This window comes from Hypanus sabinus, unplaced genomic scaffold (genome assembly GCF_030144855.1).
Source record: "Hypanus sabinus isolate sHypSab1 unplaced genomic scaffold, sHypSab1.hap1 scaffold_205, whole genome shotgun sequence".
Classification (NCBI taxonomy): Eukaryota; Metazoa; Chordata; class Chondrichthyes; order Myliobatiformes; family Dasyatidae; genus Hypanus; species Hypanus sabinus.
This window is the reverse complement of record NW_026780152.1, coordinates 165,280-190,080: the sequence shown is the minus strand read 5'-3', so window position 1 is coordinate 190,080 and position 24,801 is coordinate 165,280.

Here is a 24,801-nt window from a genome sequence, read left to right as displayed (position 1 = left end):
CTTATTGGTAAAATTCGCCCCATGATATTTCCATTGTGGAATTGGTATCGATGTGCGTCTCTGGGCTCACTCCAGGCCGAGTCACTTCTTTCCTTTACTTTCTCACACATTGATTACCACGTGTGAGGCTGACTGCGCCAGTCTCACCATTTGACTCGTATCTTCTTCAGAATTGTTTTTATTCCTAAATCGTAAACAGAGGCCATTTGTTGCAAAAGCAGTTAATTTCAGTTCCTATTCCGCAATTTTATTGTCAACAACGACATTAATCAATACATCCGTTCATTGATTAATATATCAACGCTCGCAATGGATTTGTTGATTCCTTTGTGATATATGCATCATTTATAAACTGTTTCCAATTGCTCCTCAGAAAGCTGAGATTAACTTCTCTTCTGTACGATTGCAGTCTTTCAAGCAGCTAATTGAAAGAGATAGAGCGAAGAACAGTATCAGACGGAAATATAATTCTCGGCAAAACATGTTTCTGACTGTCTGGAAAACTGTGAGAGTGACGAGTGTCTCGACAGCTCTGGTCATTGTTCCAGTCGCTGGAGTTGCTGCCTGGACGATGCTGCAAACGGTACACACTACCGAGTGAAATATCATGAAGCGAGGCTCCTGTCCTCGATGGTAACAATATTCCTGTGACTTTCTGAAGACCCATTTCCCCCTTTCAGTGGAACATATCATCATAATCTTGCTCCCATCTTAATGTGGACAGAAAAAGGGATATTTTAAGTGGCGAATATTAGGACAAGTCTCCACCATGATTTTTTGTCTCCTGTTGCAAGGCAGTTTCATGCTCAATTTGCCAATCAAAATGGGATTCGCTGGTTACCATCCTTATTCGGCCGCAGATCAATTGGGATAGGAATAATGGGAATTGTTTACACATTCATTCACCGATGCAACTGCCTGATTTTCACCGGATGTCTACCAGGCCATGTTGTTCCGCATGCGGTACTCCAACCCACGTTGCTTCCCACTAATGTGGAGGCTGCCACACCGGAAGAAGCGGATATAACAGTCTGACCTGGAAGGGCACCTTTCGCTGATGGCGTTTATTAACAGAGGAGGAGCAGATGCAGACGTGGCACTTGTAACGCTTGCAGGGCTAAGCGCTAGGAAGGTGATCAGTAGGGATGCACGTAGAAAGTGATACACGCAGGAGTTGGACTGGACGGTTGGAGAGGGCTAGGGGATGCGAATAATCATAATAAATTGTTGAAAACGTAGGAAGCTGCTGCAGACAAGAAATTCGTAGTGTTAGGTAATGACATAAAGCACTTCTTCACAGTTGTGATGAGGGAGGAAGGTAACAGAACCAAATCTTCCGAAAATTGAGACAGAGACGTCGACAAATTTACACCCGTTTCTCTGTACTAATTCCGTTCCGTCAAGTCAAGGCCAGGCCGTTTTTGTGTCAAATCAATGTAATGGAAATTGCAAATTAATGACGATTACAACCTAAGGCAAATGAAAATACAGGAAACCTCGCAAAACATCAAGCGTGTGAGGATGATTTGTCTGGTCCTTCGAGGTGTTCGGGCGAAACAGCCTATATATGTGCTAGACCGTGTTGGTGTGCTAACCCTGTAATCCAGGAATCCAGGTGGTGACTCTGAGTTGAAAAACGTTATTGTCTTTGTTGGCGTGAAAGTGTTTCTCTGGTAATGTTTAAAGAAATATTGTAAACATTTATTATGTCAAAATTCATTATCTAAAACTAGAATTAAATTATAAACAACTCAAGGAAACGTGGCTCTTCCATCTTCATCAACTCAAATACACACACTTCATTTTACCAGCACAGAACACCCTTTTGTTAGCGGAGAACCATTGTGCTCTGACGAAGATAGTATCTGATATGTATATGATGCATATTGTTCATGTTATGAAAATGACTCATTATTACATTTTTCAAATTAAGCAGCTCAAGTTTTGTGCCAAAATAAAACCACCACAATCCCTATAAGAATAGTATGATTCTGTTGTTCACATCTTTACTCTTACGCGGGATTTATTTCATTTAACAGTTCTGTAAGAGATCTTGATATTTCTTCAGCCCTTTCGGATTATCCTTGCATGAGGAATGATGAGGAATGTGTGCCATTCAGTTAGGATGCCGTTAATCGGGAGAAGTTAACAGTGTAACAAATTACTCAGCATCCACACAGATGGGGTTTGATGTGGGAGAGCCTTCTCAATCGCATGAGTTTGGCGGGACCGGAGAGTGTCTTTTCGAGATTTACGCAGCCAAGGAAGCCAATGGGTTTCCGACGGAATAGTCTTTAGGCGCATGTGGGTGCGGGCATGTCGTGCTGCACCCAGGGGCCATTCGTCCACCATTAGTCCTCATCTGCCACCCAACTCTCAGCTGTGGTTCCAAATAACTGTAACACCCTGATAATCCGCTACGACAGGTGGGTTAAGGCAGGTGAAGAAAGCCAGAAAATTTCAACCTCCGTGAGAAAGGGATTTTCCTGCCCCAGCCTTCGAAGACAGTTCCCGACTGGGTAGACGGAATGAACTACAAGATCCAACGCCAAAGAATACGGCGCTGCAACGCTTTAAGGAGAGCGACAGTCAAACGAAGGAACAGAATGCGTCATTACTAACCACTGTAGCTGAAAAAGACTGTAATTTTGACGATTGTTCGTGTAACTGCACCAAGTTATTTGACGCCTAGAGTGGAACTGCCCCAGTGTGAAATTCCTCCAGAGAACAGCTTTACATCATCGTCGGAAATGATGTACAACCTACACCAGCTTTTAAAGATTAAAAAAAGAATTAAAATAAAATAACAAACCAAATCAGAAACAAACCAAAACAGAACATACGCAATGCTAACACTGATATTCTCCAAGAGTTTACCTTGCCTGATCTTCACAATTATTACAAGTATACACTTGACTACTATTTATAATTCTGTACTTTCCATAGGCATTTCCAACGCACCTATTACAAAGACATAGTTTTTTTTTCTGTTTATCGCCTATCTGTGTTTATAAATAGATAAATATATCGTTGATACATAGAGATAAACATAGATAGACGGATTGAATATACGATTTGAATTTAAGAGACAGATAATTCCATTTCTGGTCGGTGAGGAGACCACTGGATTTATTTCCAACTGATCCATTACAATAATGTGAAGAGCAAGAAAATAAGGCTGGAGAGAATAGGACCAATCAAGTGTGACAGTGGAAAATGAGTGTATGGAACCCGAGCCGATGGCAGAGTTACTTACTGAACACTTTGAACACTTACTGACTTGCAGAAGACAGAAAGGCTTGATCATATAGATATTAATAAAGAAGATGTGCTGGAACTTATAGAAAGCATCAAATTGGATGTCACCGGGATCGGACGGGATGTATCCAAGGCTAACGTGGGAAGAGAGGGAGGAGATTACTGAGCCTCTGGCGAAGATCTTTGCATCATAAAAGTTGAGGGTGAACGTACGGAGGATTGGAGATTAGCAGAAGCTGTTTCTTTATTCAAGTAAGGGAGTAGGCATAGCCCAGGAAATTACTTCAGTGGTTAGTAAGATGTTGAAGAAGATTCTAAGAAGCATTTATGAACACATTTAAGAATTGAAGCATTTAAGAAGGATTTATGAACACTTGGAGAGTCATAATATGTTTAGGAATAGTCATTATGGCTTTGTAAAAGGCTGGTCGTATATTATGAGCCTGATTGTTTTTTTTTTCAGGATCTATCTAAACAGGTTGAAGAAGATCAAGCCGTGGTTGTCGTGTGTATGGATTCTAGCAAGGCATTTGATAAGGTACACTTTGAAAAGCTTATTTAGAAAGTAAGGAGTAAGGAAGTAAGAAAGTAAGGAGCCATGGGTCCAGAACATTGCTTTGTGGATCCAGAAATGGGTTGCGCACAGAAGGCATAGAGTGGTTGCAGACGGGTCATATTCTGCATGGAGGCCGGTGACCTGTGGTGTGCCTCAAGGATCCGTACTTGGACACATGTTATTTGTGGTTTTTAGTAATGACCTGAATTAGGAAGTGGAGGCATGTGTTAGTGAATTTGCTGATGACACGAAGGTTAGGGGTGTTGTGGATCGTCTGGAGGGCGGGATATTGATAGGATGCAAAACTGGGGTGACAAGAGGCAGATGGAGTTCAAACCAGATAAGTGTGAACTGGTTCATTTCGGTAGGTCAAATATGATGTAAGAATATAGTATTAATGGTAAGACTCTTGGCAGTGTGGAGGATCAGATGAATCTTCGGGTCCGAGTATATAGAGTTATTAAAGGTTGTCTGTGGTTAGGAAGTCATACATTGGCCTTCATCAATCTTGATATTGAATTTAAGAGCCGAGAGGCTATGTTGCAGCCATATAGGACCCTGGTCAGATCTCTCCTGCAGTACTGTGATCAGTTCTGATCGCCTTACTACAGGAAGGACGTAGAATCTCTAGAAAGGGTGCAGAGCAGTTTTCAAGTATGCAGTCTGGATTGGGGACCACGCTTTATGAGAATAGGTTGAGTGAACTCGGACTTTTCACCATGGTGCCGCGAAGGATGAGAGCAGACCTCATGGAAGTGTACAGCTAATGAGAGGCATTGATGGTTTGGATAATCAGAGGCTACTCCCAGGGCTGAAATGACTAGGACGAGACTGCAGAGTTTTAAGGTGCTTGGAAGCAGGTAGAGAGGAGATAACATGGGTATTTATTTTACGCAGGGGGTTGTGAGTGCATGGAATGGGCTTTCGGCGGCAGTGGTGGAGGCCAAAATGATAGGGCTTTTTAAGAGACTCCTGGATGGAAACATGGAGCTTCTAAAAACCGAGGGCTATGGATGAACCTAGATAGTACTAAGCTGAGAACATGTTCGGCTCAGCTTTGCCGGTCGAAGGGCCTGTATTGTTCAGTAGGTTTTATATGTTTCTGTGTTTCCCTGTTTCTATTACTGCAATCAACAGGACTGTCACAGCTGTACACTGACAACAACATTGGTGCTAGCAATGCTTATTCTGACATGCCACGACAACACTGATAACGTCTCTGTCTGCAAAGTCCCAGCAATACCGCAATATTATGATCACAGCTCATTCCGTCCCAAGAAACTCTCACACAGAGAATATCACTGCTTATTCTGAACCATCTCTAAATACTTTGGTAATTTCATTGCTTGCCCAGCCTCATGATGGAAACAAAGAAAACAAGATACAGGGCCGTAAGATCATAAAATCATGAAATATCGCTAGTAATGAAAATGCCTCTCAGCAATATCATTCTGATACTGCTGTTGCCCAGTGAACACTGACAACACTCTCATCGGGTATCAGAACATATTGCTCATGTCTTATTTGACAACGTGCGCTCCCCTGCAGAAAACAAGAATGATGATAATGCCGCAAATTACAAACCGCAGCATTAATTCCTCAAAAGTGCAAACATTACTAATACGTGTTGCACTGCGTCCATAGTAAATATAATTGTTAAAATATGCTATACACACATAAACATATGTTTGACGAGCTTAACTATTGAAGAATAATGTGCTGAATGCTGCGAATAAACGTGCATGTTTTTGTTGTTTCAATCGGTCTGTGTAATAACAACGAGAGATAAACTGCACATCACTAATCCGATTAATTGCTGTCAGGCTGAGATACAGTTAACCTGGTACAGTTCGGTACTTGCAGAATTACGGAATACACACAGTTGTATGTTTGTGTACTGAAAAAGTTATTAAAAACATATATGTTTTGAAGAAATTTGTAAATAATGCTCAAATGAGATAAACGATTGCAAGGAACAGAATAAAGCGGTCTCTGCAGATGGACAGTAATGTGAGACACAGACGGATGAAGGAGCTGATACTCTTCACTAGGCGCACCCACGGTCATCTGTCAGAGCTGCTGGAGAGCCAATACCTGGACTTCGATTGGATGACAACAAATATGAAGCAGACACATTGACTGTAATTCTGAAACGACAGAATGATTACGGGCCAGGTTTATAGTTCAAAGAGCCAATTCTGTTCTTCAAGCACAATGGTCCGCAGTTCTACTAACACGTCAGACCACGCTGATGTTATCACTGCTTCTCCTGAACCATCACTGAACTGAAGAGATAATGTCACTGCTGGCTAAGCTGACAGGCGCCATTAGTACTACCTCTGACTATCGATAATGACAACCGATAATGCAGTTGCTACTGCATTTCAACCGATCAATGTGATGACGTCCTGGCGTAAACTGGCCATTCACTGAAATACATTCCTGAGATATTCATATTTCTAATTTCTCCTCCTGGTACAAAAGTGCAGCTGGTGGATATCCCCACTATTTTACCAGTGTTTGACAATCTGGCAGGACGGCGAAGGCGGTTGACATGGTAGCAGTCGGTGCGGTTGCAGCTCGGATGACCCTCCGTGCCCTCCTCCGGCATTAGAGCAGCAGGGCCTTGACCGACGGGTTTTCCACTGTAGACACCACCGCAGGGAATGCCGGGGATTGGTTACAATGACCATGGCAAAAGGTAGCATATTTCTTACAGAAAATTGTATTGATAGTGAGCAAGACCGCCCCAGAAAAAAACAATACATCCATGTTGAAGGGTCAGAGTTGGCAAAGCAGCGCGGAAACATGCACACGTGCTGATTTGTGAGGTGGATGTCGTTCCTGAAGGTTTGAAAAACACCTGGACTGTTAGTAAGTCGGAAAGCCACAACCAGGCACTCGTAGTGACCATTGGACGTTACGATGGCCATCTTCCACTCGTCACGTGGCTGATGCAGATCCATTCTACGCACGCCGCAGATCCGGTCGAGTGAAGGGTGGGCGATTTTGAATGTTTTACATCTACTCTGGCGCTGGATGGACACTGGGATGGCGAATGAAATTGTGCTGTAGCGGTTGCCTCAGTAGTCTGTCATGGCTTGTGTCTATTGTCAATCAGACGATCTCGGAGAGAGGTAATGCCCATAAGGTGGTCGACCGTGCTGCCTGCTGTCCGAGAGGTGACTGGGATTCTGTATTTCCATTTAAAAAAGGTGATAGCTGAATCGTTGTGTTCCTGTAGGAGTTGGCTGATATGAGAGATTCATCCGAGTCCAGGTTTTACCGAATGAATACAACTGAGATTGCTGGCCGGTTGTCCGGCAAGTTGTTCAACAATTCAGCAGTGAGGCTAATAACCAGTGGTGTGGGTCGTGGGTGGACAGTCAGGGGTAACGCGAAGTGAGAAGGTGTTGGATGAGTAGATCAGGAGGAACATAATGGGTTTATGTACTCTAAGCTGCTCATGTGCACAGGTCATGAGGGCGCACTGACCAACCCATACCTCCAGGGACGTCCAGCAAATGTCGTGAGGAGAATCGATAGGGTGAATGCACTCAGTCCTTTTCCCAGATTTGTATAATATTTAATAAAATTTGCATTTGTGGGCAACGAACAGCCTGGGTGAGCTATGGGTTCAGGTACAATCACATAATTTAAAACAGTTGACGAGATGCATGTTTTCGGAAGCTTTGGAAGCTTATGCGCCGGCGTTGGATGTGAGCGGCTGAAAGAGCACCGGGATCGGCAGTAATCTGAATTCAATGGGGTGTGAGGAGAGGGCGTCAAACTGGCATAAATCATGTATCTACATCGAAAGATTATTTGTGTTTTTATCCATTTATCCCTTCTATAGGCACAGCTGACACTAGCAGTTTCTATGTATGCCCTTCAACATAGCACCTTTCAGGCTTGCAGTCACTGTCTGCAGCAGCGGCAGACAGGGTAAGGACTCTGCCGAGACCCGGTTCCCTTAAGGATACGGAATAAGTCAAACTCCAAGACCAACTATTCAGTGAACACACCAGGTCACTTTTAGACATCTTCAAAGTCAAAGAGAGCAGGGAGAAATGCAGTAGTTGTAGGGGGCTCTATAGTGAGGGGAACAAACAAAAGATTCTGCGAGCCGAGTAAGGATACCCGGATGGTGTGTTGCGTCCCTGGTGCCAGGGTACGGAATATCTCAGATCGGGTCCAGAGTATTCTGTGGAGAGAAAGAATGCAGCCAGAAGTCTTGGTACATGTTGATACCACTGACATAGAGAGAAATAGAGAGGAGGTCCTGAAGGAAGATTACTGGCAGCTAGAAAGAAAATTGAAAAGCCAGACCTCCAGGATTACTGACAGAGCAGATTAATGTGTGGCTAAGCAACAGGTGCAGGGGGCAGTGCTTCAAATTCCTGAATCTGTGGGATCTATTTTGGGGGAGATAGTAATTATACAAAGACGAACTGATCACCTGAACTCAAAGGGTACTAATATCCTGGCGGGATTCATTGAATAGCTGTTGGTGGGGGGGTTAAACTAAGTTGGTCGCGAGAAGGTATCCAGGGTGTTAGGGTCGAGGCAGAGGGAATATAAATAAGTAAATGATACTCTGCAGCAAAGATGGCAAGAAGGACAGGTAGGTGAATAGACTAGATAATCTACTGTGCGATAGAAATAGAGCAAAATCAGTAACAGATACTGATCTCAATGTACTGTACTTAAATACCCGCAGCATTAGAAATAAAGTGGATTACCTTGTTGTACAGCTACAGGTAAAATATATGAAATTGTGGCCATCACGAGTCATGGCTAAATGATGGAAGTGATTGGGAGCTGAATGTTCAAGGGTACACAGCGTACAGAAAAGATAGAAAGGTAGCTAAAGAGGGTGGCTTGGCTCTGATCGTAAACAATGATATCAAATCACTAGAAAGACGGGACATAGGATCAGAAGAAGTAGAATCCCTGTGGGTCGTGTTAAGAAATGGCACGGGTAAAAAAGACACTAATAGCAGCTATGCACAGGCCTCCAAACTGCAGCCGGGAGGTGAACTACGTTGCAGCTGGAAATAGAAAAAAGCGTGTCAGAAGGAAAATGTCGTTAATTATGGGAGATTTTAATATGGAAGTGGATTGGGAAAGTCGTTAGCCTGGGCAAGGTTGTATGGAAGACCGGCTGTTGCCTATGCTGCAAGTATGCCCTCTCCATACCACCGATTTGGTCCAAGAGAAGGGCAAGGACCGATACAGCTTGGCCCCAGTGATATCGCAGGAGTTGCCAGTACCCCTTTTGTACTGATCTCTGTATTTCCTTACCTACAACTTCCTCTGTTTGTTTTTTTTTTTTTGGAGGGCGGATGCTTGTACCTTGCAGATGTTCCTGAGTTCTGTGCAATAATTTGCTGCATCTTCTGATCATTGTTCATCTCCTTTGCTTTTATTCAAGTTTCAGCCATTGTGTGTATTCCATACTGATATTTTCCTGGTGGAATCTGAATGTTGTGTATGTTATTCATGCCAATCGGCATCTGCCAAATCATACAGTTCACTGGGTCATAGAACATATACCCAGTTGCCCATTTAATCACTCCTCACTTGTTGGTAATTACACCAACACGATTGAATGATAAATATTATGTCTCCTATTATTATTTCCAATGGTGAACTCACCTTGGTCCCACTTGTGAATGTCTTGTAAGTCCACATAGAAAAATCTTGTCTTATATCTTGCAATTTGCCTTTTTTATATTAGTGTTGTTGAAGGTGTTTTCATGATTCCCCAGTGTCCATAAAAGGGCAGCAGGTTAGCCTCCAAACCCACCATTTTCTAGAGCTCTTCCGATTTCATCATGCCTCGGGCCACTTAACCATGGTGGTGAGGCCTGACGCCGTCATTGGTGCTCAGGGTACAATTCCCTGTATGTTGGGAAACAGCCTTTCCACGTCTATTCTTTACAACACTTTCAACATTCGAAATGTTTATATGAGATCCGCTCTTATTCTACTGTACTCTAATGTCTAAGTGCCGACAAACACTTCTCATATGTTAGACTCTGCATTCCAGGAATCATCCTCGTAAATCTTCTCTGAACTCTGTGCAGCATTAGTACATCCCTTCTAAGACAAATACACTGGGATGGTCCCCTCTACTCTGGTGACATTTGGATAGCGGGAAACTGCACCCATTGTTCTTTAGTTAAATACGGCGTTATTTAGTCTACTCCCAACGAGCCTGCTCCGCCATTTAATGAATTCATGGCCAGTCTCTCCATGGACTCATCTCCAACCGGCTGTATTTTCTCCTGAGCCCTTAATTCCCCAACTTCGCAAAACTCTATCGGACCTGGTCTGATGCACCATCAATAACTCTCGGAGACAGGAAGTGAACGATAGGCTTTTATTAGCAGCAAAAGGGGAGCTCTACATCTCGGAGGCTGCGGGAGGAGCAGTGCCCCAATCCCATTTATACAGGGGACTGTGGGAGGAGACAGGAGCAGTCAGCAGAGGGGCGTGTCCAGATAGGTATCCATAGTTTAACACATGGTCTTAAATATATTTCCTAAGGTATCCTGCACTGATTCACTGGTCAGAAAATTTTGCGGATTCAACACTCCCCAGGAAAACATGTCCTCCTTATCTGTGTCCAAATTGTACATTGTGCATCTTGAAGTTATGTCTCCTAGTTCTGGTTTCATCTACCAGTAGTAGCACTTTCCTGCCTCTATCTTATCCATTCCTTTCATAGTTTCATATGTTTCTATGCCCTGTAACTCCAGGCCACAGCCTTCAAACAAACTCAGAAATGGAAGTAAAAGAGATATTAAAGATAGAAATAGAGCTTAATCAGAAGATGCAAGCAAACGAGTCTCCGTTAAGCGTCATCATCCTTAAATCTTCCCTCCGATTACAACAGACTAAAGGAATATACCTTCACTCCATCATTAAGGAAGTAAAGACCATAGTTCTGGATTGGGGGGTCGTGCGGCAAAGGTGCCAGTACAGTGTACGAATCTGTTACTTTAACGGTGGTGATGTGGATTATTAAACCTGATAACATACAACGAATTGTTCATTTAATCTCAATCCTATCTTTGATCAGTGATTGGAGGTGAGAAACTATTTAAGTCGTGGGAGGGTTTGTGACGTTGTGACGTCACGTTTTAGATATGTTAGATAATACATTGCGGACGATGCATAATTTCCAGCGTCCATTTGCTTTAGACTCGAAAGTATTACCTAATTATTGTATAATTTCAGTTGAAAGAAAAACAGAGGTAATGCGTGCGTGAATGAATGGATTGAAAAGGTGTTTGAATTTTCATTTCTTTAACAAGAGGATCTCACTGTCCGCAAATGTCTGCTTCATTGGATGAAATACATTTGCAGGGATATTTGAATATCTGAGACTGCTTCCTTTTCCAAAATTGCATGATGTCTCAGTGTATGGGGTCCACAATCACCTACATCTGGTTTCCCTTTGTTCTTTAGAGTATTTGATAAATGTGCTCTAGGGTTTAACTGTTTATTCTACATATGACATTTACCAGTGACAGGTTTGAAGGAAGAAACGTTGGAGCTTAGTTTATTGTTTTGCAATACCTGTCTATTCTGATTGTGTTCTTGTGTTTGTTTGCTGTGGTATTGATTTCAGAGGGAGACACGGATTCCACACTAGCCTTGTGAAGTCAACGTTAAATAGATCGAGATATAAGTGTATCTATTCCGAGTACGATAAAGTCGCTGTTCAAAGGGAAATTGACATAAAACAACTTCGTGTTTACTTGAATTGGAAATTTGAAGTACGCTTTCTGGGAGGCTGGTTCATTTGAAAGCAACAAAGGATGCTGCTGAATAATTTGAAATACTGATCTTGAGTTGCAAGTTTCCATTGGGAATCAAAAAAATTTGATGTAATCATAGCATTTGTCCTGTAATAAGTAATCGTCATTTCAGTTTATATAGCGTGCGGTTTCAGTCCGAATTCAGTAGTCTGCTTTCAAAATCAGCCATAACTCAGGTAAGTCATCCACGTCCTGCAGGATGTTCAAATTAAAGTCTTTCTCTCAGAACACTATAATAGCAGAGTCTAGATATATTAGTAAAGGTACTGAAGATTATACCTTCCTTGCGGAACATCACTAGACTCTGCCCTCCAGGCAGAATACACTTGAACCACTATCTCATCGGCCTTCCCTTGGTTAGCCAGTTCTGACTCTCTGCAGCCGGGATTCACTAGATCCCAGGTCACGTGACATTCTGAAAGTGTGCACCAGAGGGAACCCAGTCAAATACATTACAAAATTAATATATCCCACATCGACTCTTCTACTTCATCTACCTTTTTTCACTTTTTCATAGAATTTATTCTGCCTCATAAGGGACAGAAAACCATGCTGACTATCCCCAACGAGAATACGTTACTTCGTAAATTCCGTCTTCAAGAAGCCTCCCCAATACTTTGCCTGCTACTGACCGATTACTCACTGGCCTGTAATTCTCAACACTATCCCTATTACATTTCTTCAGCAATATCTTCGCTCGCTTTCTCTATTTACCTGGATTGCATACTTTGTAGCGCCGGTAAATGGTTTATATTCATGTATTCCCAGTTTCCAGGTCGTAATACTAAGTGTCTGCATGCCTCAGCTCACCTGCCTTTTTTCGCTATCACATTCATCAAGATCTCACTCACTGGTGAATACCAAAGCAAAGTTTCATAAAGGACTCTCACTGCCTCCTTGCACTCCAGGTACATTTCCTCTTTTGTCTGTTATCTCTCCCACTCTCTCCCACTCTCTCTCTCGTCATCCTCACCTACCTTTCTGCGGCTCTCCCATGTCCCCTTTTTAATTCTTCTAAGTCCACTGTTAAGTCCCTTCTGGCTACATAGTGACTTACCATAGCCATGACTGATCCTTTCTTCCAAAACCTTAAGTATATTTATTTCTTCTTCTTGAAGAGGTGTTTCATATCTCTAATCAACCAGGGTCACTTTACGGGGCCATCCGATCCCCGCGTCAATGAAACAAGCCAATGCTGAACTCCAATCAAATGCTCCATTATCAATCTCCACATTTCTCTTGTGCTTTTGAAGGAACAAAGCTCTTCCCTAATTCGGCTCCCACGTTCTTACCCAATAGTGTCAATTAAGCAAATTCCATATTGTCTGATGCTATCCCAGTGTAAGGTGTGTCGAATAGCTGTGCTCTATGGTTCTGAAATGCTGACAGGGCGGAAAGATCAGTTACCTGACCCACTTCATTTTCTAGTATTAGCACAAGATGGAATGTTCAGTAGTCCGCCTGCCATGTCTCCTTTATGTACACATCTGAGGAAAGTTGTCGCATCTAAACCTTTTAAACTGAGGAATTGCCAATAAATATCAGTGAAGTTTAATTTGCCTGTGAGAACAGCAGTGTTAATATTAACATCTGTTCAAAATCTACGTGCCGATCTGCCACTGTCTCTGTGCGTTGTTTTCGTTTTGGTGATGGGAGCTCTGTACAGAATACTCTCAAACGAGTGTTTGTTCCCTTCCTACTTCTGAGTTCCACTCACAGTCTATTAACATGCAATCATTCAACTGCCCGCCCTTTCCGCAGCTGTGATACCATCACACTCTCCCTGTGTAAAAAGGCTTTCCCTTTACCCTCTTTTACCAGAAGGTGAGAATTTTGATACATCTGAACTTCGAAATGTCCGGAAGTCATCCTTCCCTTTGTGATAGAATTGACTTTTTCTTACATCCTTCACATACATGAGGAATAAAAATCTTTACGTTACGTCTCCGTCTAAATGTGCAATGTGTAATTCTAGTAATTTATAATAAACAGAACAGTCTACAAAACACAGAAAAAAACACTGAAATCAGGGTGAGTTTAACAGTTTGATGGCCCGGTGGATGATACTGTCCCGGAGGCTGCTGGTCCTGGCTTTTATGCCACGGTACCATTTACCGGATGATTGTCAAGTCTCTGCAATAGTTTGGAATTTAGTCGTTTCAGGATAACTGGGCACTTGATTATTTGAATTTATGACATTTTGCCAAACCCAGTGATGTAGTCTTAAACTCCGCTGAATTGTGATTAAGTACACAGATGGCCATTGAAAGTAAACAAATGCTTCATTCCATTCTTCAGCTCTTGTCTGAATTTCCTCTGTGTCAGTGTATAGATACAAGTATTGGTTCACACACTGAGAGCTTGCAACATGAACCCACATTGCTGTAGTATATATACCGGGGAACTCAAATATCTGTCCTGGTAAAAGTAATTTTCAACTTGCCATTTCAGAGAATGAGCTACATAGGGTATCCAAAATAATATGAAATTAGCAGAAATTGCAAACAATAATATCATCGATTTTTTACGGTTTTCCACCTCGGTATCTTTCTGATTATCGCTAATCTGCCGAATCCATCTGCGGACTTTATTTGCTGCTATTATATGTCTTACTGTTAACCCATTGAAGGCAAGAATTAAGCAGATCGGTAGCAACGGTGTTAAAATGTTATCCAGCAATTCGTAACCTTTCCACACAGGTAAAGTTGCGTATTCATGTGAGAAAGCGCAGCGCCACGGCATATTGTCAATAATGGCGTAAGGTTCAAGGGCAAAGTAAAACGGGACACTTCTGCCGCAGCTCACTATAACCACGGTCACCATAACCACCGTCGCTGTTCTCTCAGTGCAGTATCGTTCCCCGAGCTTTCGACAACATATTGCGATGAAACGATCGAAGGTAAAACTGACAGTAAACCAAACAGAACAGTCCCTCGTTACCACAAATAATACACCGGTCACTGCGCATACAGGAGTGAAGAGCATTGTTTTAGAATAAATATAGATATTGTTGGTCTGATCCACTAAAGCCTGAACGATAACAACCATCAGATCTGCCGTTGCCATTCCAACTAGGTAACGGGTGATACATTTGGAGAGTCCGCATTTTCCCCGAGATAGGATCACAATCGCCGTTAAATTAACTACAAGAAAGTTGGAGAATGAAAAAAAAACACAGAAGTATCGTTAGCTGCATATGTCTGAAGTCCCACCATTTTTCCAATGGTGTTTTTTTTTTTGAAGTGAAAAGTAGAAATTCAATTTGTGCGGACTCTGCCCCTGCAATAATGGACGGAATTAGCAGTGGGTTTGCGAATTTCCGACAGATTAGAGCCAGGCATCCGATTTTCACGATTCTCGTACTGGTGAAGATCGATCGCTCCATAAACAACACCATTTCCACTATTTGAGGTGAAATCGCTGATTGGGTTTATTTGTAGTGAAATCATGAGACTTAATGCATAAGTTATACTTTAACGTTTTACGGAAAAAAAAGACCTGAGTGCAGATATTCGACTGGCCGGTCAGTTGAAAGACCGGATCTGGAAAAGCAACTTCTGTCGGTTCAGAAAGCCTTACAAGGTGAAGCTATGGAACTATGGCAATATCGGCACCAACGTAATTGACAAAATAAATAAATACATAAAGCCTCACATGGAAACGATATAGAAACTGAATAAAGAAACTATCAGATGCTTAAATCATCAATTCTGGAAACACATTTCAGACAAAGGTAGCATCTGTGCTCAGTAAAAGTCCAAACAGAGCAGCGGAACAAAAGCAAAACGACGACGGCACCATATATAAAGTGAACAGCTGCAGTATCTTACCGGGGATACCGATCGCTACAATTGTAGGATAGAAAATGCTCGCGATGTAGTAAATCTTTGCATATCCCATAACTCGTCACAGTCAGCATTCAGTTGTATGGTACGTTCCAATTGATCATATGGACAGTGATCGGTTTCACAGTGTTATATGCAATTCACAGAAATTCCACTAAGGCAATTAGTATGGTTATGACATCAGTCGCAAGAGGGACAACCAGATACAGTTATATTAAAATCTTTTTCTCACTGGATAACCGTGCCATAAATTCGTATCCCCAAGGGATGTTGCAACTTGTTAACTTTTAAACAGAAGATAATACGAACGTTACCAATGTACATTCCAAGACATCTGACGTCAGCTGCTGAAATGGGACATTTTCTGATCAGTGTTGTTTCTAACACAGATTATCCTCCTAAACAATTAATATAGACATTCAACTTCAAGCAGATTTATGTTGTCACATTCAGCAGAGCACCTTCGCTTCTGACATTGAGGGCGGGACATTAGATCGGCAGTTGAAATAGGGCACAATTTATTGAGGGCGAAGACAGAATCATTTTTTTCTGTCACGTGTTTTAGTCATTTCGAGTCATTTGAATGACGAAAGCCACAGTAGCAGCTGATGGCACGTATCACAATGAAATGCACGCATGTTCTTCTGAACACATAAAAGAGATCGAGAGTAATATTCCAGGGCACTATGATAATAAAAAATTACGCGCCCATATGAATTTAGATAAGGCTTTGTGGACGGATTGATGAACGTTGTTTTCTCGATTTGCAGAGAGCGGATGTTTGATTCTTTGACTCTGACAAGTGTCGTGCAGGGATTTCTGTTAGGCCCATTGCTGTTTTTGTTTTTCCGGTCTTTTAATGACTCAGATATTGATGTAGAAATCTGAATCAGAAACATTGCGGATGGCTCCTATGTGGGAGGCGTTGTTCCAGCCAGGAACTCTATCCAAGTTTGTAGCTCGATGTTGACTGGCTAGGAAATGGGCTGAAAAATGGCTGATGGCATTCAATACGGACAAGTGAGAGATGGTCAGCGTTGTGATGAAAGATAGAACAGTTTTTGACGCACACATTGAATAGGTTGACTTTAGTGTACAGTATTTAAAAAGAGACCTGAAGATACAGATCTATTATTCCAGGATTTTACCTTGAATGATTTTCACAATCATTTCAAATATACATCTGTATTTCAGTTCTTCATATTCTATAAATATTGTCATCACAGCTATTTCATAGAAAAAGCTTTTCAGTTTATCGCCAATAGGCATATAAATACATAGACAGGTGCATAAAAGATAGATAGTTAGATTTGGAAGAACTACGTTTACGAGACAGATAATTTGATTCCCTTTCTGGGCTATGAGTACAAACTGGGATTATTTCCCTCCTTCCAATTGATCCATTACTGCAATGAACAGCACTTTCACAGGTCTATAGGCACATCACTGCCCACGCGGTGTTATCGGTGATTAATCTGACATGCCACCAAGCACATGGATAATGTCACTACTTGTCCAGACCCCTCAGTTATTCTCACATCTCATTCAGTCCAACGATCTCTCACAAAGAGAATATCATTGCTTGTTCAAAACCATCTCTAAGAATACTGATAATTTCCTTGCTTGCAGTCTCATGATGGACACAGCAAAAACAAGATGTAGGGCCATATGACCATAACAACATAATAACCTTGCTCTTTATTAAAAAGCTTCACAGCAGAATCACACTGTGACTGATGATACCCAGTCAACACCAACCACACTGTGGCTGGACATTAGAATATATGGGCTATGTCTTTGTTTGTCAATGCCCGTTCCATGCAACAAATAAAATGTTGATAACGCCGCAAATTACAAACTGGAGAATCAGTACCTCAAGTGTGCAATCAATAATGTGATTTACAGTTCCCTGGACAGCATTAGATGGCTATGTTACGTGGAAAGTACTTTAATGAAACTTATCGCTATGGACTTGTTTTTACCGGTTGTACACTTCAGAGGAGAGGGATGCTCCGTCAATGTACTATAAGGGTTTCTTCTTTCATCTTGCTGGCTAAGACTAATAAAACGGCATCTCCGTAATGTTACCTACTGAGGTAGTGGATTTTCTGTGGCAGCATATTAGGGTTATAATTAGTGATAACGGGACTTGTATTCATTTTCTAACCAATTGAGATAGTTGTTATTCTTTCATGTGTATCTGAAAGCTGTTGTTTGCACGGGAACGTGCCATGGGGATGAAGAGAGAAGACGCACACGAAATGGTGCTGTGAGCTGGCTAGCAGAGCGGACCGTGAGCGGGGCCTCGGGACCAGCGGATTTCAGAGGAGATCGAATGTTAGAAAGGGGATATTGCGTGAGCGCCAACGAATTATTTGTGCACAGACTGAATAAAGATACAGTGGCACTTTATTTATATTCTGTTTCTCTACTAACCCCATAGTTCAAGTAAGAGTTGTTAAATCATAACATTTTAACCGCATCCTGTGTACGGCTTGTCATTACGGAGTACTGATTTGAAACAGGGGACACGCACAGCATCCACCCAAAAGAGTTTGCTAAAGTTTGGCCGCGTTGTCACCATCAACATCTTTCCACTAAACGAGTTATCGAGCAGCAGTGAAACAAGACGTTGAAACTCGGATATCGGTATTATTTTTCTGGGTCATGAGTGACCTGGTGATTAAGGAGATTATTCAGTCATTTTTTTTTGCCATCATTACATTGGGCCTTATTTATATTTTAAGGCACTGGCACAGTTCTATTTCCGAATGTCTAAATAGAATTCGGTGTTATTCATTTGTAAGTTTTATTACATTCTTTTATTTATTCAGCCCGAATGAAGAAAAATCGTATCAAGTTCAATGAGTTCGTGGAAAAAGAACCTGAATGACAAAAATAGGTATTCAACGGATTCAGATAATGGAAACCACCGGGGAACATAAGATTGGCAAACCATTATCACTAACGGCTTTACACAGCCGAGTTGTTTTCTTCTGATGCCTTATACTTGGAACAAAATAGTAAATATAATTGTCAATACACCCCGTATGCAGGTAAATATTAATTAGATATCCTTAACTATTGAAAAAAATGTGCTGAATTCTTCAAATAAATGTGCATGTCTTTGTTATTTCAAGCAGGCGTTGCAGATTAACGAGAAAAAAAAATTACACATCACTAGTCAGATTAATTACCGTCAAGATCAATTGTAGTTAACCAGTTATAGTTCGGTACTTGCAGAATTACGGAGTATGTTCAGTGATATGTCAGTGTACAATAAAAACGAGACAGTTTTTTTTAAAGATTTTTAAATAATTTGTAAATGTTGCACGAATGAGACAAAACATGACAGGCAGCAAAATAAAGAGGTCTCCGCAGACGGGCAGTAGTGTGAGACACAACCAGATGAATATGCACAAACTCCAGAAGATGGTGGTTGAAACCAGGAGGAGGAGTTATCCTGAGTTATGCTGAGCTCGTCAATTTCATTGACTTTGCCTCGAAATTTCACCCAGCCCTAAATTCGCTTTGTCCATCTCGGAAAATTCTCTTCCCTTTCTCGATCCCTCGGTCTCTATCTCTGGAGTTAGACTGTCCACTGACATCTTCTATAAACTCATTGACTCCCATAACTACCTTGATTAAATCACTTCCCACCCTGCCAAATGCAAACATTCTATTCCCTATTCGCAGTTCCTCCGTCTCCGCTGCATCTGCTCCAAGTATGAGGCTTTCCGTTCCAGGACATCCCCAGTCTCCTCTTTCTTTATGAATCGTGTTTTCCCCACCACCGTCATCAATGTTGTCCTCACCCACATCTCCTCCATTTCCCGCACTTCGGCCCTCATCCCATCCTCCCGTCGCCACAACAGGGACGTGTTCCCCTTCTCCTCATCTATCACCCCACCAGCCTCCGGATCCAGCATATTATCCTCCGCAACTTCCGCCACCTTCAACAGGACGCCACCACTAAGCACATCTTTCCCTCGCTACCCCTCTCAGATTTTCGCAGGGATCGTTCCCTCTGCGACTGCCTGGTCCACACGTCCCTCCCCACAGATCTCCCACCTGATACTTATCCCTGCAAGCGTAAGTGCTACACCTGCCCCTACACATCTTCTGCCACCACGCAAGGCCGCAAACTGTCCTTCCAGGTGAGGCAACACTTCAATTGTGAGTCTGTTGGAGTAATTTGTTGTATCTAGTGCTCCGGGTGCGGCCTCCTCTACATCGGAGAGACCCGCCGCAGATTGGGGGACCGCTTCGTCGAACACCTACGCTCTGTCAGCCACAACAGACAGGACCTCCAGGTTGGCATTCTCTTCAACTCTCCCTCTCGTTCCCATTCGGATATGTACATGGCCTCTTCTGCTGCCATGATGAAGCCTGACTTCGTTTGGAGGAACAACACCTCATCGACCGTCTGGGTAGTCTCCAGCCCCTTGGAATGAACATCAAATTCTCCACCTTCCCTCCCTCTTAATTCCTCATCCACCTTTAATCTGTCTCCTCTTCTAGCTGCCTATCACCCCTCATGACTCTGACTTCTTCTACTACCCATAGTGCTTTCCCCTCAGATTCCTTCTTCACCTTTCCTGCTTATCCCCTCACTGCTTCCCCTCACCTACCCCTTAATCTGATTGGCTTTCCACCCTCTCCCCACCTTCTTTATAGGGCGCCTGACCCCTCCTTCTTCATTCCTGACAAAGGGCTTCGACCCGAAACGTTGACTGCTTCTTTCAGCAGATGCTGCCCGACCTGTTGAGTTCATCCAGCTTCTCCGTACGTCTTGATTTGACCACAGCATCTGCAGTGCACTTTGTGTTTACTAAGAGGTATCCTTCTCGTTCAGCTCTCTCTCTCAGTTCCCAGCTTCGGGACGTAATTTTTCATTTTTAAGACGAAACGGAATTTGGTGCATTTACATTGAAGTCCACTCACATTTATTTCTTTGACCCATTCGTTCAAATTTAAATCTGGAACCGTGTACGTATCAGTGGAAATATGACATGAAATTGCAAAACAAGGGTCATTTGTATTCAGTGGCGAGACGTAATAGTCCCGATCTTGGAATCGAAAAGTATTTTCACTAAAACACTTACTGTGCGACAGTGTGTAGAGCGTTATACTGTAGAAATGAACTTTACTGCGCTTTCGAGTTATAAAAAGTTTTAAAATATGCTTTAATATATTCTTTATCCTACTAAATAGATATGTAACAGATTAAAACAACTTTTCTGAATATATTGTGAAGTATGTGTCTGCTTCATTGCTTCGACATGGCTGTGTATATTTTGAAATAATATGTGAATGAGGGGTTTGCACTTTCACCAATTCTGGACTCAGCACACTGACCCCTCTCTCTGCCACAGCTGGAAAAAAAGGAAGCCAAGCAAGCATTAAGAACACAAACTGGCTGCAGTACGAAAACGAACACAGGAGAAGCTGCGTCGCTGGAAGAGACACCTCAGTTTAACACAGAGAACAGTTTGTTTTATTTTATAAGAACGTCAGTGACAATACTAATGTTTTTCCAGAATAATTGATTGCACACACTGGCAATGTCACTGCTGACCATGCTGATAACGGCATTGGTAATCTAGGAGCATCACCGACCAGACTAAAAAATTCTGTTGTCTCTGCAGACGTCTAGTTTAGAAAATCATGAACTGATTTACAGTGATTTTGGGTGACGAGAGAGAATTAATAGGAAGGTGAGGGGCCACTTTTGACCAATGTATTGAGCGAGTAGATGGAAAGAGCTGTCCGTGGATCTGTTTGAAGTATTCACTTCCACAACATTCAAACTGTAATTAAGCAGTCCATCCACGGGAACGCTTCAACGGTATATGGCCAAATGAGGACAGCTTCGGCGGTACGGATCGTATGGGCCGCCGTTCCTGCTTCCGTTCACTAGATTGTTTATTTTAAGAACTGGAATATTGATACCTTCTGCGATTCTGTGCCTGAGTTATGCCTCATTTCCGACTTTGTGCAGTTACGGCAGATCGAGTTCTGTATTCTTTCGTGGAGGGCAAATTGTGCAAAGTCACAGCGTTTACTGCTCAGGGTTTATTTTTTATGTTTTTGTCAATACATACTGTGCATCTGACAATTGTCAATACATACAGGACTGTGCATCTGACTGAATTGTGTTCTCTCACCCTCTTTATTCCCAACGGAGCAGCATCAACTGCTATATCTGGTGCAGTCTGTATAACTGTGGTCTGTGCACAGCTTCGGTTGTAATCAAATATTTTAAAATCCGTCCTTTGCTTCTTTCTAATTCAACAGCTATGTTATGACAGAGAAAAAGTCTCTCCGCTTCTGTACAAACGTGCACACATGTTAAACAGGGTTAGCAAGTAAATAAGAAAAGCAGACATGGGGAGAGAGGGAAGACAGGGAGTGAGATTCAGAGAGGATTATAATAACAGAGAATGATGGAATTAGCTGTCATGGAGCAGAATGTGGATCGTGTCACTGAGTGGCCGGTAGTCATTCTTTGCACATAGTCTATACAAGTGGCTGACTGTAGTTGTTTACAAGTAGTTGTAGTTTAATAATTTTCAAGATGTCTATTGTGTCTCATTTTCCTGCGAATGTCCAATTTTGCAGAATCATAAAAGAGCAAGAAAAAATAAAAAATACTTTCATTGCAGCCCATACCAGTAGCCGAACCCCATACCAGAGGCCACGCCTCAGTTATACAGACATTATCATTATATTGCATCACTCTAAGTGACCTGGATGAGGAAGTGGAGGGATGGGTTATTAAGCTTGCTGATGACGGAAAGGTTGGACTGTTCGTGGATAGTGTGGAGGGCTGTCAAAGGTTACAGCGGGACGTTGATAGGATGTTTACTGGGATGAGAAGTGGCAGATGGCGTTCAACTCAGATAGGTGTGAAGTGAACACGAGGAGATCTGCAGTTGCTGGAAATTCAGGCAACACACCCAAAAACTGGTGGATCACAGCAGGCCAGGCATCTACAGGGAGAAGCGTTAAGTCTTCTGAGCCCTGATGAAGGATCTCGGCCTGAAACATCGACAGGTCTTCTCCTTATAGATGCTGCGTGGCCTGCTGCGTTCCACCAGCATTGTCTGTGTGTTGCCTAAGTGTGAAGTGATTGATTTTAGTAGGTCAAATAAGATGGTAGATTATAGTATAAATGGTAAGACTGTTGGCACTGTGGAGGATCAGAGGGATCTTGGAGTCCGAGTCCATAGGACGCTCAAAGCAGCTGCGCAGGTTGACATTGTGGTTAATAAGGCATACGGTGTATTAGCCTACATCAATCGTGGAATTGAATTTAGGGGCCAAACGGTAATCTTACATAGGACCCGGGTCGGATCCACTTGGAGTACCGTCCTCAGTTCTGGTCGCCTCACTGCAGGAAAGATCAGGAAGCCAAAGAAAGGGTGCACATGAGATTTACATGGATTTTGCGTGAATTGGGGAGCATACCTTATGAGAATAGGTTGAGAGAATTTGGCCTTATCTCCTTAGGGCGACAGAGGATGAGAGGTGACCTCATAGCGGTGTAGAAGGTGATGACAGACATTGATCGTGTAGGTTGTCAAAGGTTTTTGACTACCAGGGCTGAAATGGTTGCCACAAAAGGACACACGTTTAAGGTGCTGGGGAGTAGCTACAGAGTGGGTATCAGGACTAAGTTGTTTCACTCAGATAGTGGTGCGTCTGTTGACCGATCTGCCGGCAACGCTGGTGGAGCCGGATATGTTAGGCTTTCTGAAAATACATTTGGATAGGTACATTAAGCATAGAAATATAGAGTGCTATGGGTATTCTTAGTAGTTACTAAAGTAAGGACACGTTCGGCAGAACTTTATGGATCGACGGGGCTGTATTGTGCTGTAGGTTTTCTATGTTTCTATGTTTTGCTATGAATTACGGTAGAGGCTGTTCCTCTGGGGGTAAGGCCTCAGTTGTAGTCCAAGCTAACCTTCACAGATTCTGAGGCATGTCAGAAAATACTTTAATTCAGCGGCATCAAAATCCTTGTAAGAAATTACTTTATATTTATTGGAAAGCAAAGGGAAAAGCTGCGGCTTTGTACACTTTACTCTCCAATGAAGATCACACCAAGAAACACCAATGCTCGAAGTCAGTAATTCGGTTTATTTTATAATTCTGTTACTTGAGTAGTATCCACATTCATATAATATTAGAAAATCCATGGAAACTGCTATTTTTATTTTTATTTTCCACAGAATAATTTGGCAGGAAATTGGGGACCGGCGTGAAAGTGCTGAAAATGCTGTAGTTAGTTTACCAACAGAGGCAGTGTTTAGTGAGATTCCTAGTTAAAAAAGGACGTTGATAGGGCAAAATTGCAGATTGCAGTTAGGAGGATATTGCAACGTTAACAGCAGGCAAAATCGAGGTGGATGAATACAGGAATGATGATGTTGTATTTAATGCACGCAGTACACTGGATGTGGTAAAAGAACTTACAGCACAGTTACAGATTGGCAGACGTGTAGTTGCATCACTGAATCATAGGTGAAAGAAGATTATAGCGGTGAGTTTAATGTCAAGGATGCACATTGTATCGAAGGATAGGCAGAAAAATAGAAGGACGGCTTGGATCTGTTGTCTAAAGGTTAAATCAAATCATTAGAAAGACCCATAGGATCGGAAGGTGTCGATTCATTTTAGATAGATCTGTGATCGAATTCATCCTGAAACTTAAGAAGGAAAAGCTGATGACGGATGTATCAGAATGTCAGTGGAGTAAAGGAAATTACAGACGCACGAGAAAAGAGTTAGCCAGAATTGATTGGGGGGTGGGGATTCTATCAGTCGTAGCAATGGCTGCGATTACGGAAAGGTTTGGGAAGGCACGCGATACATGAGTTACAAAGAGAAGAAGTATCATAAAGGGAAAATGACAGAACTGTGTCGAAAAAGAGAAGACAAAGCCAACTTAATAGTCAAACACTAGGCACGTAAAAGAGAAAGAATTAGCGGGGTTAGAGAACTGGGACGTTTTAAACTGAAGGCAACCAAAAAAAGTCAATAAGTAGGTATTAAAGGAAGAAGAAATAACGCCAGCCAATCATATTAAAGGAGGTAGCAACATTTATTTCGATATACAAAGTGAAAGAGAAAGAGTCGAGACTGGATATCGGACAGCTGTAAAACGATGCTGCACAGACAGTAAATGGGAACAATGAAATGGCGGTCGCGCTATAACATATTGCATCAGTTTTCGCCGTGGAAGTCAGTAACTGTGTGGTGGATTTTCCAGATGTCAGGATTCATGAATAATTCCACAATCAGAGTT